The sequence below is a fragment of the Lolium rigidum genome, chromosome 4, assembly GCF_022539505.1.
Source record: "Lolium rigidum isolate FL_2022 chromosome 4, APGP_CSIRO_Lrig_0.1, whole genome shotgun sequence".
Lineage (NCBI taxonomy): Eukaryota > Viridiplantae > Streptophyta > Magnoliopsida > Poales > Poaceae > Lolium > Lolium rigidum.
In genome coordinates this window covers 210,647,249-210,659,508 of record NC_061511.1, presented here as the reverse complement: position 1 = coordinate 210,659,508, position 12,260 = coordinate 210,647,249, and the positions used below count along the sequence as shown (strand labels likewise).

The following is a 12,260-nucleotide window of genomic DNA, read 5'->3' as shown; positions in this document are numbered from 1 at the left end:
ATCATCATTAATTTTAATGACCACACTACCTCCCTTGAAAAAATGATGGATCCAAGCACTCCACGGTTCATACAAACCCTTCATTTTGTCCCTATTACACGGCTCGGTCCACTCTTGGATCAACTACACGAGACAAGAACGTTCGTTGTAGGTTTTTATATTTTAGAACATTTTTATAGTTTTTATTAGAACTTTTTACTAGTGGTAAGATTGTAGTAGCACAATGAGGAGCCAGCCAATGTGTTTTTATATAAGAGACATTTTGTTAAATCAAAAGTTTACATCAAGATTAAACCAGTTATACCCAATCTTTATACAGTATATTATTATTTAGGATGCACACAGCAGCAAGAACACATATTGTACAACAAAATAGCAAAATAGAGCTAGGTTTTGAATTTTTCATAACTGGGTACGCGCGTACCCAGGTTCCGTTTGGCATTTTCGAATAGAGCTAGTCATACTAGTAGACAGAGAAAACAAGGAAAAGATAAGCAGACGACGTCAGCTGAAATTTTGTGGCACGCAGCCCCGCAGCCAGGAGCAGTGTATCTGATGTATGGTGAACGGAACAGCAATTTTGTTTGACCTAGTAGTTTATCAGTTTCTCATTGATAAGAAGGAACAAGCTTCGGCGAGTTGACTTTTACCAGACGGTTGGTATCCACTGCTGGATCTGCTCTACTCCTGCTTAGTCCTAGCTCGCTGCAAGGTCAAAGCCTCCGTCGATCATCCAGCCTAGCTGGAGTATATATAGTTTGCGATCCGGCAAGAATACAAGAAAATCTGACATGATCTCCACCTCCCAGATCCCTGGCAGCCATTAATCGCGCTCTTAATTGCACTCCATACATATACGCATGGTGGAGAACTGATCGACCAGGAGGAAGAGTCAAGAATCGATCCCATGGCCGGCCACGCCCACACCGGATTGACCCCGTTCCTCGTCTCGCCGGCGAGCGGGCACGGCACGCCCACCTCTTCCTACGCCGGCTCCTGCTCCTATGCCGGCGACCACAAGGCGGCGGCGGCTGCGGAGGCGGGCGACGCCGGGGCGGCGTTCGTGCTGGAGTCCAAGGGGACGTGGTGGCACGCGGGGTTCCACCTCACGACGGCCATGGTCGGGCCGACGGTGCTGACGCTGCCGTACGCGCTCCGGGGAATGGGCTGGGGCGTGGGCCTCACCGCGCTCACCGCCGTCGCCGCCGTGACCTTCTACACCTACTACCTCATGTCCAGGGTGCTCGACCACTGCGAGGCCGCCGGCCGCCGACACATCCGCTTCAGGGAGCTCGCCGCCGATGTGCTCGGTATGTACATACCATAACTGTCGTGTAGTACTAATTAATATATGTGCCGATTAATTTAGCAGCATGGTTAATCCGCGGTTATTAAGATTGTATTGTGTATCTTTGTAGGATCTGGGTGGGTGTTCTACCTGGTTGTCACCGTGCAGACTATAATCAACGCCGGGATCACCATCGGCAGCATCCTCATCGCCGGCAACTGCCTACAGGTACAGACATGCTTAACCACACATGGTTTAATTTTCAGAACTCACACTATGTACTAGTAGTTCCTTAGAGAAGAACTCCTATGAACTTAATTTGGCATCCATTTGTAATTTTTGCAAAACATGGGACATGTACCATGAGTTCAAAACAGCTACTTCCTCCGATTCATATTAATTGATTGTAACTTTATATTGGTATCTAGTCAACAAACACGACTAGTTACATCCACGTCCAGACAAAGTTGAGTTACATCCACATCCAGACAAAGTTGAGTCAACAAACATGGCTAGTTACATCGACATCCTGCCTAATTTATGCGAATTTTCTTCCTCAGATTATGTACACGAGCCTGACGCCAGATGGCCCGTTGAAGCTGTACCATTTCATCATGATCGTGGCCGTCGTGCTGGCTCTGTTCTCGCAGATGCCGTCGTTCCACTCGCTGCGCTACATAAACCTAGGCTCCCTGCTCCTCTGCTTTGGCTACACCATTCTCGTCTCCGGCGCTTGCATCCGGGCAGGTACACACAAACACTCAATGATCATGTATGTTTCTTAAAGAGATGGTCAGAAAAAGAAATCTATTGAAGATCACATACTACCTTCATTTCTGAAAACGAGATGTAGAATTTTCTTTCAAAGTTAAAATAATATAGAGTTTGATCAAGTTTATTGAAAAAATTGTCAAAAATTATACTCCACGACGTACAATGAAATATACTTAATGATGTATCTAATAAGATTGATTGACATTGTAGAGGTTGTTAGTTTTGTCTAAAAATTTGGCAAACTTTACAATGTTCAACTACTTGCAAAATTTGTACACCTTCTTTTGTGGAAGGGAGGGAGCATGTCTACATGTTCACACGAATACGTTGTAGTTGATGTTTCATAAGAAGTTAAGAACACATAAAGAGAAATATCTTTTATAGGTATGTTGAACACATAAAGAGAAATCATGTCAATCTCAGCTCTTGATTTTTGATAGGTATAGAAATCATGTTAATCTCAGCTCTTGATTTTTGATAGGTATGTCGAGCAACGCTCCTGTGAAGGATTACTCGTTGAGTCCGTCCAACTCCGTGAAGACCTTCGACGCATTCCTCTCCATCTCCATCCTGGCCACCGTGTTCGGCAACGGCATCCTACCGGAGATCCGAGGCCACGCCGGCGCCACCGGCGGCCGGGAAGATGGTGAAGGCGCTGACGATGTGCTACGCCGTGGTCTTCTTCACATTCTACCTATCGGCCATCTCCGGCTACCGGGCCTTCGGCAACGCGGTGCGGTCCAACGCCCCGCAGAGCTCGATGCCGGACGAGGGTCCCGCGCCGGCGCCGACGTGGCTGCTCGGCCTCTCGGTGGTGCTGGTCCTCCTCCGGCCTACGGCCATCGCGCTGGTGTACTCGCAGGTGGCGTACGAGATCATGGAGAAGCGGTCGGCGGACGCGGCCCACGGGAGGTTCTCGCGGCGGAACCTGGTGCCGCGCGTGGTGCTGAGGACCGGGTACGTGGCGGCGTGCGCATTCGTGGCAGCGGCGCTGCCCTTCTTCGGCGACATCGTGGGCCTGGTCGGCGCCATCGGGTTCATCCCGCTCGACTTTGTGCTCCCCGTCGTCATGTACAACGTGGCGCTGGCCCCGGCTAGGAGATCCCTGGTGTACGTAGCCCATGTGGTGATCATCATCGTATTTACTTGCGTCGGGGTCATTGGCGCCGTGGCGTCCGTGAGGAAGCTCGTGCTTGACGCAGGGAAGTTCAAGCCATTTAGCGATCACGTTGTTGACTAAATTTGAAAGGGTGTGCCTATGTCTCAGTTGATTGAGATTTTCTTAAGTCTCAGTCAACTCAAGTTCAAATAAAAGTGCAACTCGGTTCAGTTGCACATTTCTGTCAGAAAAGTGCAATTGCACTTTTTTAACAGAAAAGTGCAACTGAAAGTATATTTTTGCAAGTGACTTAGATTTAAGAAAATCTCAGTTGACTGAGACATAGCAAAACCGAATTTGAAACTATGTTAGGGTCGTGTACTTCAATCGCGCCCGTGAAGTTAACCCTGCATGCCGTAGTTGAGTTTCCAGGTGCCTTCTTTTCAATGAACTAGAAGGACCATGCGCGCGTTGCTGCGCCGTTACGACAACATGCATTCTTTTAAAGGTTTTCTATATGTTGGCTCATTTATTTTCTTTTTTGGCTATATATCATGGGTCCATTTTCTTTTGAGTGAAGGGCGATGGAGAGGAAAAATGCAAAGGAAGCTGTATGACGAAATTCACATTACTGTGCATTGTGCACCCCATAAAAAGTAAATTATGTCAAAGAGTTTATTTCTAACTGTCATCTGTAGCAGAATGCCTGGCTTCAGCCCATTGCCTCTCCACCGCAGAGTTAAGGTTGATGCTACCTGCGACAATGGCGATGCCAAGGCTTTCGTGGATTGTTTTGCCGTGCTTTCAGTATATCTAGCTAGATTGTTCAGTGGTGTATTATATCTAGCTAGATAGTGCAATAGGATCTGGTATCTTTGTGGCTCCAGCCAAAATGCACATTTCTTTTGTCATCTTTGTCGATCCTTTGTGGCTACCTATGGTTCGTGTCTGTGTCCCACAAGATCCTTAATCCGCTAGTATTTATGGGCTATGGCTTGCAAATGTATGATTTCTGTGGCTTGGTCTTATAGCACGCATACCTTTTTATAGATTCTTCACAGAATATCTTTGCTACAGAGACAGATTTAATAGATGCATAACTTCATGCTACTACTTTACACAATAACCCTTAATTACTTGATACACAAAAAATCGACAAAGATGAAATCAACCTCACTGTCACAATAATGTCCAAGCTATTTTGTGCTCCATAACAGTAAGTATAGTACATCTAAAACTTGACAATATAAGGTGTTATATTGTAACATGCAAGGAATTCTTCCAGGAAACTGACAATAACCGATTACCATGAAGGTAATTTACCACTAACTAATGGCTCCAACTTTCATGCTCTAGGGTGGAATGGAAAAGGAAAAGCTAGTCATACTTTCTAATGAGGTGACGTACTTATTTGTTTGGATGTAATTCAAGTGTCTTTTCAGAAGAATAGACAACAGATATTTTCAGATCTACTATAATAAGAGTCCTGAACTTGTGGTAGGTACTATCTCTTTGAAAGATTATGACGTATCAATATGTAAAAAATCGAACATGGTAAGAAATATTATGCCTTCTTTCAAAAGTATTATAGTCTATATATTCTGTTCATGCAACACCGACACACTAAAATTCGACTTCTGTTTTGTAGGGACATTGAAGCTCAACTTTAAGAAATAAAATTAACATCCATGAAGTTTATTGTGTAATTGGTGGTGTCATACTATAGAACAAAACTATTTACGCAAACATAAAACTTCCAGACAAATTTGAAGGTCAAAAAGTTATCCTGGGATGGGACGGTTAATTGATAGAAAATATTTTTCAATAATCTACGCACATTATAATGAACTGACAACAAACTGTTATGTTGCACTAAATGGAATGAGTCTGGGATATCTAAAAATAATGCAAAAAAAGTAAAATTCGGTAAAGTAGACAAACTCTTTGTCTGAGTGACTCATGTGTTATTTATTAAGGAGGTTCACATAGAGTATTTCTGACTATAAAATTTTACTTTGCTGCCATTCAATAAGAATATTTCTAAACTAAACTAATTTCTTTTTTGGCATCTTTTTACAACCTACTTTACTAAACCACACTATTGTTTGGCTAATCTGCAGGCCCATAATTTGTAAACGGTCAATGTATATATGGCATGGAACACAAACCATTACCACAAGGAGTAAACCAGCACATGTTGCGGAAGATGCAACCAAAGGCGCAACAAAATGTAGGTTCCCGCACCGAAATATGTTTTTTTTTTCAACAAACTGAAACCAGGGAAATGGTCCATATTGATCTATGAAACTATGAAGTGTCTATTAAAAATGCAACTGAGCACACATGGCATGTATATGCATGAATAAGGATTTAGCAGGTCTCACACCCAAATCCTTCCGAAGTAAATTTTTAGTTATGAAATTATCAGATCAATCTTAGAATTTGGTTAGTGATTTGATTGTTCCCACACTTATTAGAATGAAACTATACCTTTTCCGTTGATATGGGCGTATAGAAACATATAGAGTACTAAATGTTTGAGATGAATTGTAAGAAAAAATATAGTAGACTGAACAATACAAAATTTAACATCACAGAATAGATTCTTATGAAGAAAAAGGAAGACAATTGAGCTCTGAAAAGTTTTAGATGTACATACCATAATATACAATTAAGAGAGCTCATATTTCCTGACACGTTAGATTAGATGAGCAAGAAATCACATATCCGATGCTCCATCTGCAGACTGCAGGTACATGCCTATGGAGGATTAGTCTCCACTTTTGCACAAAGTTAAACCAAGCAGCAACCCCTAGAAATGTTAGTAAAAAACATATGCCAATATTTTATTTTCAATATAAGAAATTTTCAGACGATAAAATTTTGTTAGCGGTGAAAGGAACTCGTTATGATCTTGGCCCATGTCTTCCTTTTAGGAACAAGTGATCCACTACAAAAAAATGCAGTTATAAAGTGAGTACAGATCAATGTTATGATTAATATAGACCATAGCTTTGGTAGTGGTGTAAACTGTTACCATTGTGGAGTTTAGTGCAGACTGAAATGTATAATTCACTTAGGTTTACCTGATGTTGTTTTCATTGCAACAGACAAAAGTCCAGACCTCAATCATACACTCTAAAACGCGAGTATATATGTATGTTCAACACCTAATTAAAAGCTAAAAGCATCAGGGGTGCATCACTAAACGCTCAAAGGTAACTTAAATTTCGTAAACACTCATAATATAGAAGGCGTTCAAGATGATAGACACTTTGGAAGTATAAAAAATGAGTCACACATCAAATGGATAGCTTGTTTCAAATTGAACTTGTCTAATTGGTCCCGAAGAAATGCAACTTTACATGCAAAAAAATGTAGTCAACCATTTCTTCTTTGATGTCCATAGCATTTATATATCCCAGGAGAAATTTTAAGTTTTACAGATTTCAAGCCAAGCCTAAAAAATACGTCTCATGAAACTTAGTATCAGGTTGTAATCCGTAATTAGCATTATTCTCAATCAAGATTCAGAGCGGTGTAGGTCTTATATATGCACACCACTGTATTCTAGAAAAAATATATGCACACCCATCTTGCCGGCAACATTGCATTGTGGTAGATGACCTCGTAGTATGTTTTTTTGTAGTAAAACCTATTGCATCACGAAGCAGTATGTGTGTGTTCCAAACTAAAAGTAGCGTCTACTGCACGTTCATGAATTTTTAAACGGTGCCAGACTCACCACCACAAGGGAGTACCTTCTTTTCAAAATGACAAGGGAGTATCTAGAGTTGTGCAACGTAGAACCGCATTGCAGGCCTCGTTGCAGTGGTAGCGGTAATTGCCACGAGGAAAAGACATGATTTGGCAACGGTAAACTTTCAATCACAACCATAGGTAAATCTGATGTTCATTTGGAATCACCGCCAGCAGTGGCGCTAGGTAATAAGAAACCTAGCAACATTGTGGCACCAGCGTTGTGTTCGAGATTCCTAGCAACTTTCCCGAACTCCTGATAGAGAAATCGACTATATTTGTCGGCTGCCATCCATTGCCCTCTCAGATCGCTCACATGTAGGACATTATCCCACACCACAGTTCGAGGCATCGTATCTCCGACGCCACTCATGATTCTGGCTGAGTCTCGACATTACCCAGGGAACAAACCTCCTGCTCTATACTGACAATACTGAAGAAATGTGAGCGCCCTCATATGTACACATGCATATGACTGAAAAATTAAACCAAAAAGAATTCAAGATTAGATAATTACCCCAAGTATGATTTTTTAATTGTAGTATAGTGGATTTTCCTAGAGCAATGGCTGCTCACATAAATAGAGAATTTGTTGAGACTTTATCTACCTTCAGTAATCACCTCCTGATGTCTAATTTTTCAGAATTCAAGATTAGTCAATTACCCAAGTAATTTTCCAATTGCAGTATAATGGATTTTCGTAGAGCAATGGCTGCTCGGACAAATACAGAATTCGTTGAGGCCTTATCTACCTTTCAGTAATCACCTCCTACAGTGATAGTTCCATAACAATTAGATATCAGTTTGAATCGTAATTCTAGTTCACAAATTAGACAACTGTTACGTGACAAATTTATCATTCAAATGAATTTTAAGCATGGTATGCAGTGTCAATTGGTACCAAATATGGAGACGTAGAGATAAGTTTTGAGAATGCTAACCTTGGGAATCTGGAGACGTTCCCCAGCTCCATCCATTATGCCTTCAATGCCTCTGCATGTGCATATGCCTCATCCACAACCAGACATCAACGGGCTGTCGTTACAGTTGTTGCCTTCACGGCGGACACTGACGACATTGACTGGTATACAACGGAATCCACCCACCTCTCTAATTCCCCAGGTGTGGTTGGTCACTTCTGCAGTCTCTGCCGGATATTGAGGCGTGGGCTTCTGTGCATAGCAGCCGGATTCGGGGTACGGTGGTCCGTCCCTCGTACCAGATTCGATGAACCGGAAATGGATTCGGAAACGCCCCGCGATTCGGTCAAAATCGTAGCGGATTCACGTTTCCTCTACTCGGGGTCGTCCTAGATTTGACGAATTGGAGAACAACGGTGAGACATAAGTTCTCCTTCCCCAAATCATATTAACTCCCGAGCCAGAGTCCGGAGCTGTTGTATCCTTTCCTCTCCCATTCGACTCCTCGTTTCCCTTCCCCATCTTCAATTCTTCATCAATGGAGGCAGCAGGAATCTCAAGTTTCCTTCGGTTTCTTCTCTCATACCATATTATCGTACCGGGTTCACCGTACCGAAACGATTCGGTTCGCGTCCCCGACATATAAGATTCGATCTAGAGATGTGTACCCATACCGTTTCCTATTTGTTCCATCCTCCGATTCCCGTCCCCCGTTTCCGTCCCCCGTACCCTCCGTACCGGAAACATGGCAGCTATGCTTCTGTGTCGCCGTCCCGTGCCAAGGTTGTTGTCCCTGGAATTGGGTCTAGCTTCCTCCCTGCTGCAGTGTATTTCCACAAACGAAATCCTCAAATTGAACCTTGTGATGACCTGGAACTCGCGCTCTACGGCGAGCAGTCCGGTACTGGAGCAGGGCTGCCTTGCCCTGGACTGTTTGGGTCAGGTCGCCAGTTGCCGGGTTTGCAGAAGGCCGTGGAGGCAGCAGGTCTGGGGTGCAGCAGGCTCGTGGAGGGAACCAACAGTACGTCCTCTACACATCCCGGTCTTCCTACGCCGGCCGTCGGAAGGAGAGGCGCTAGGGTTCGCGCCCGCGGTGGCAGGGGAGCAGCTAGATTTGAGCGGCAGCGCGATTTAGGCCAGAGAATCGAGTGGGGACACGGCGCCGGAGCTTGGTCTGCGGGAGTGCTGGACTTGCTCTAGTCAAACGAACCCAATTCAGAGCAGAAGTGAACCGACCACCGCGAGTAGGACCCATCCCGTGAAAGCGACGTGCAGAGCGACCAGGGACGCCGGCAACCCTGGGAGCTTAGTGCTCTTTAGAGATATGATTGGATAAATGAGAAGGAGGGGTGAGATCATGAGGATCTTGTCAATTTTGCTCAGTTCACCAGGGGACAACACTATTAACACGCGAATTGAAGAAACTAGCCATTGCATAAAGTGCTTGCATATCCGCTAAAAAAGTACTTGCGAGGCAAGGATATGGATCGGTAACAATAATGGCTAGTCTTGACAATTTGAGGTTACCCTTAATGTCGATGCTGTCCTGCTGTGGCTAATGAAGACGCAGTTGTTCTTCAAGTATCTAGGCCTCAATAACAGCCATCAGTCCTAACTCTGAAGTATCTGCTTTTGGATATGAGATACAAGGGTGTGACTCTTTTTCAGTCGATTGAGAACTAATTTCGTTCTCAGTCAGATGATTTTATCAAACCTCAGTTACACCTCATGACTAACACGAATCACAATGCAAATTAAATGGTGTAGAACTTGACTGAACACGAAATTAGTTCTCAGCTAGCTGAAAACTAGCAAATCCCGAGACAAAAGTCTCAACATAAGTTTACTTTAGCATGCAGCCATGCTTCAACCATGTGTTCAAACTAGTATCTTAAGATATCCAACTCAAACTGATACTTCAAGAATCTTTTTGGGGTTTTGGGTATTATGCATATATAGTGTGTATAGGTTTATATGAGCAGTTAACAACTTGATTAGGTGTTTCATCATGTTCACTTAAGCACTCCGTGGGAAGGTAATGTGTTGAATATAAAAGCAAATACCCATATGAAATAATTCCTACAAGTAATTGATAAATCATGACTACAAAAATAACAAATAAACTAATCATGCAGACTAGTAAGGTAGATGAACATATCACATCTAAACAAGACAAACCGATCGCATCTACCATAAAAACTAGAAGAAGAAACTCTAACAGAAACTGAAAGAGAAACGACAAGATCACATACTTCGCAGCAACGTCGTTGTCGCCCATGTTAAGGTTGCCGAAGAAGTCGTTGAGGTCCGGGAAGAAGTTGTCGGTGTGGAGGAACTCGTCGTCCGATGACGACATCGTGATGCCAGTAGTCGCGCCGGAGCGCTCCCCAAAAACCTGATTGCCCCTCATCCGTACAGGTTCACGAGAGGCAGGGTTCCGGAGGCCTACTGTCCCGGCAGTAGGTGCACGCCGACGGACGGGATGAGGAAGACGAAGGAGGCGGCGCAATGAACTGGAAATAGGTAGTCGCGTATGCGTCTAGTGGTAGCGACTAGGGTTGCGCAGAGTCTTATGTAGTGCGGTTCGGGAAGGTTGTGGGGCGAAGCCCACGTCCGAGTCGGCACAGACACGATCCAGAAAAACCGGAAGGCAAAACGGCTGAGTAACGCGTCCGTTAATGACTCAAAATTAATTACACAATTAATTTCCCAAACAGCAAAAAGATAAGCTCGGCTCGGCGAGATTCCCGCAACTCGCGGCGCGTCGTGACGTGTCGTGGCGTGGCGTGGCGAGGCGAGGCGTGGCGTGGCGAGGCGGGCGGCGGAGGAGGAGGAGTGCGCGAGGGCTCTCTCTCTTCTCACTCACTTACTAGGACTAGAACAGCCCACCTTATATACCACTCCAACTCTCTCCCAACTAGTAATGTGAGACTAAATTTTAGCCCCCACTAGTGCTGTCACTGATTTTTAGAATGAGCCATGTGAGTTTCAGAATTTGATAATGGGCCATGGGCCAAAGGCCAAATGCCCAAAATTCCAGCAATCCCCCACAAACTCTCATTGGCACATCACATCAATAAGTTTCCAGAACATTGTTTTATATACCGGTATGTCGTGGAGATTGTTAAGTTGAACTTCCACTTAAGGCTTCATATTACACTAGATTGCAACTTGGATAGTGCAATATGCCTTGAACTATAAGTTTTCTGCGCACTAGCCTCATACAAAGCCTAGACCGGTACTAGGCTGCCGCGAGGCTTCCTCGCGGTTTGGAGCTTATACGTGATACTCCATGGCCTTTCATGAGTTTACTAGAGAGCACCCAACTCTCATAGATTGAGACGTTTAACAATCAGACTCATATAGGTGTGTTCTTCGAAAGATGTTCTGCAGGACAACATCTCTGTTAAAATAAGCCACTTAGAACACATTAAGATAATTATCAACCTGCCATGCAGATTATGAGAGTATTGCATCTTATGGAGTGGTGAAATTGCTATAAGGATATATACTCTCCTCCCAGCTGACCAACAGCTTGTCTCCCACCTCTAATTCACGGGATCTCCGATCACATAGAGTGGGTTACCACCGTGGACAGCTCATAGTGTGGGTCTCATACCCATCTCCCTCGATGCATTTTCTATCACATTTCGTGATAGTCCCTTTGTGAAGGGGTCTGCCGAGTTTCTAGACGTATGGATATAATCCAACGCTATAACTCCGGAGTTTCTCATTTTCCTGACAGTTTTCAATCTCCTCTTCACATGCCTTGATGACTTCATATTATCCTTAGAACTGTTTACTTTGACGATCACAGTTTGATTATCACAGTTCACAGGAATAGCGGGTATTGGTTTCTCAACCACAGGTAAGTCCATCAAGAGATCACAAAGCCACTCTGCTTCAACAGTGGTTGTGTCTAATGTTGTGAGTTCTGCTTCCATAATTGACCTCGTAATGATGGTCTGCTTGCAAGACTTCCAGGAAACAGCGCCACCTCCTAGTGTAAATAAATAACCACTTGTGGCCTTAGTCTCATCAGCATCAGATATCCAATTTGCATCACTATAACCCTCAAGTACCCTTGGATACCCAGTATAGTGAATGTCATAACTCGCAGTGCCTTTCAAATAGCGCAAAACTCTCTCAAGAGCATGCCAATGAACATCTCCAGGTCTAGACACAAAACGGCTGAGTTTACTTACATCGAAGGAGATGTCAGGCCTCATGGCGCTGGCTAAATACATAAATGAGCCAATGATCTGCGAATATCGCAATTGATCTCTAGCAATTCTTTTATTCTTACGAATTATCACACTAGGATCATAAGGCGTTGGAGAAGATTTGCAGTCGCTATACCCGAAGCGACTCAGGATCTTTTCCACATAGTGGGACAAGCAATGTAATCCCACCATCCTCA

At 43.9% G+C, this 12,260-nt stretch overlaps 1 pseudogene; it reads left to right on the top strand.

Annotated features, from left to right (window-relative positions):
- Positions 1-605: 605 nt before the first annotated feature.
- LOC124649295 lies at positions 606-3,302 on the top strand (annotated as a pseudogene).
- The last annotated feature ends 8,958 nt before the right edge of the window (positions 3,303-12,260 follow it).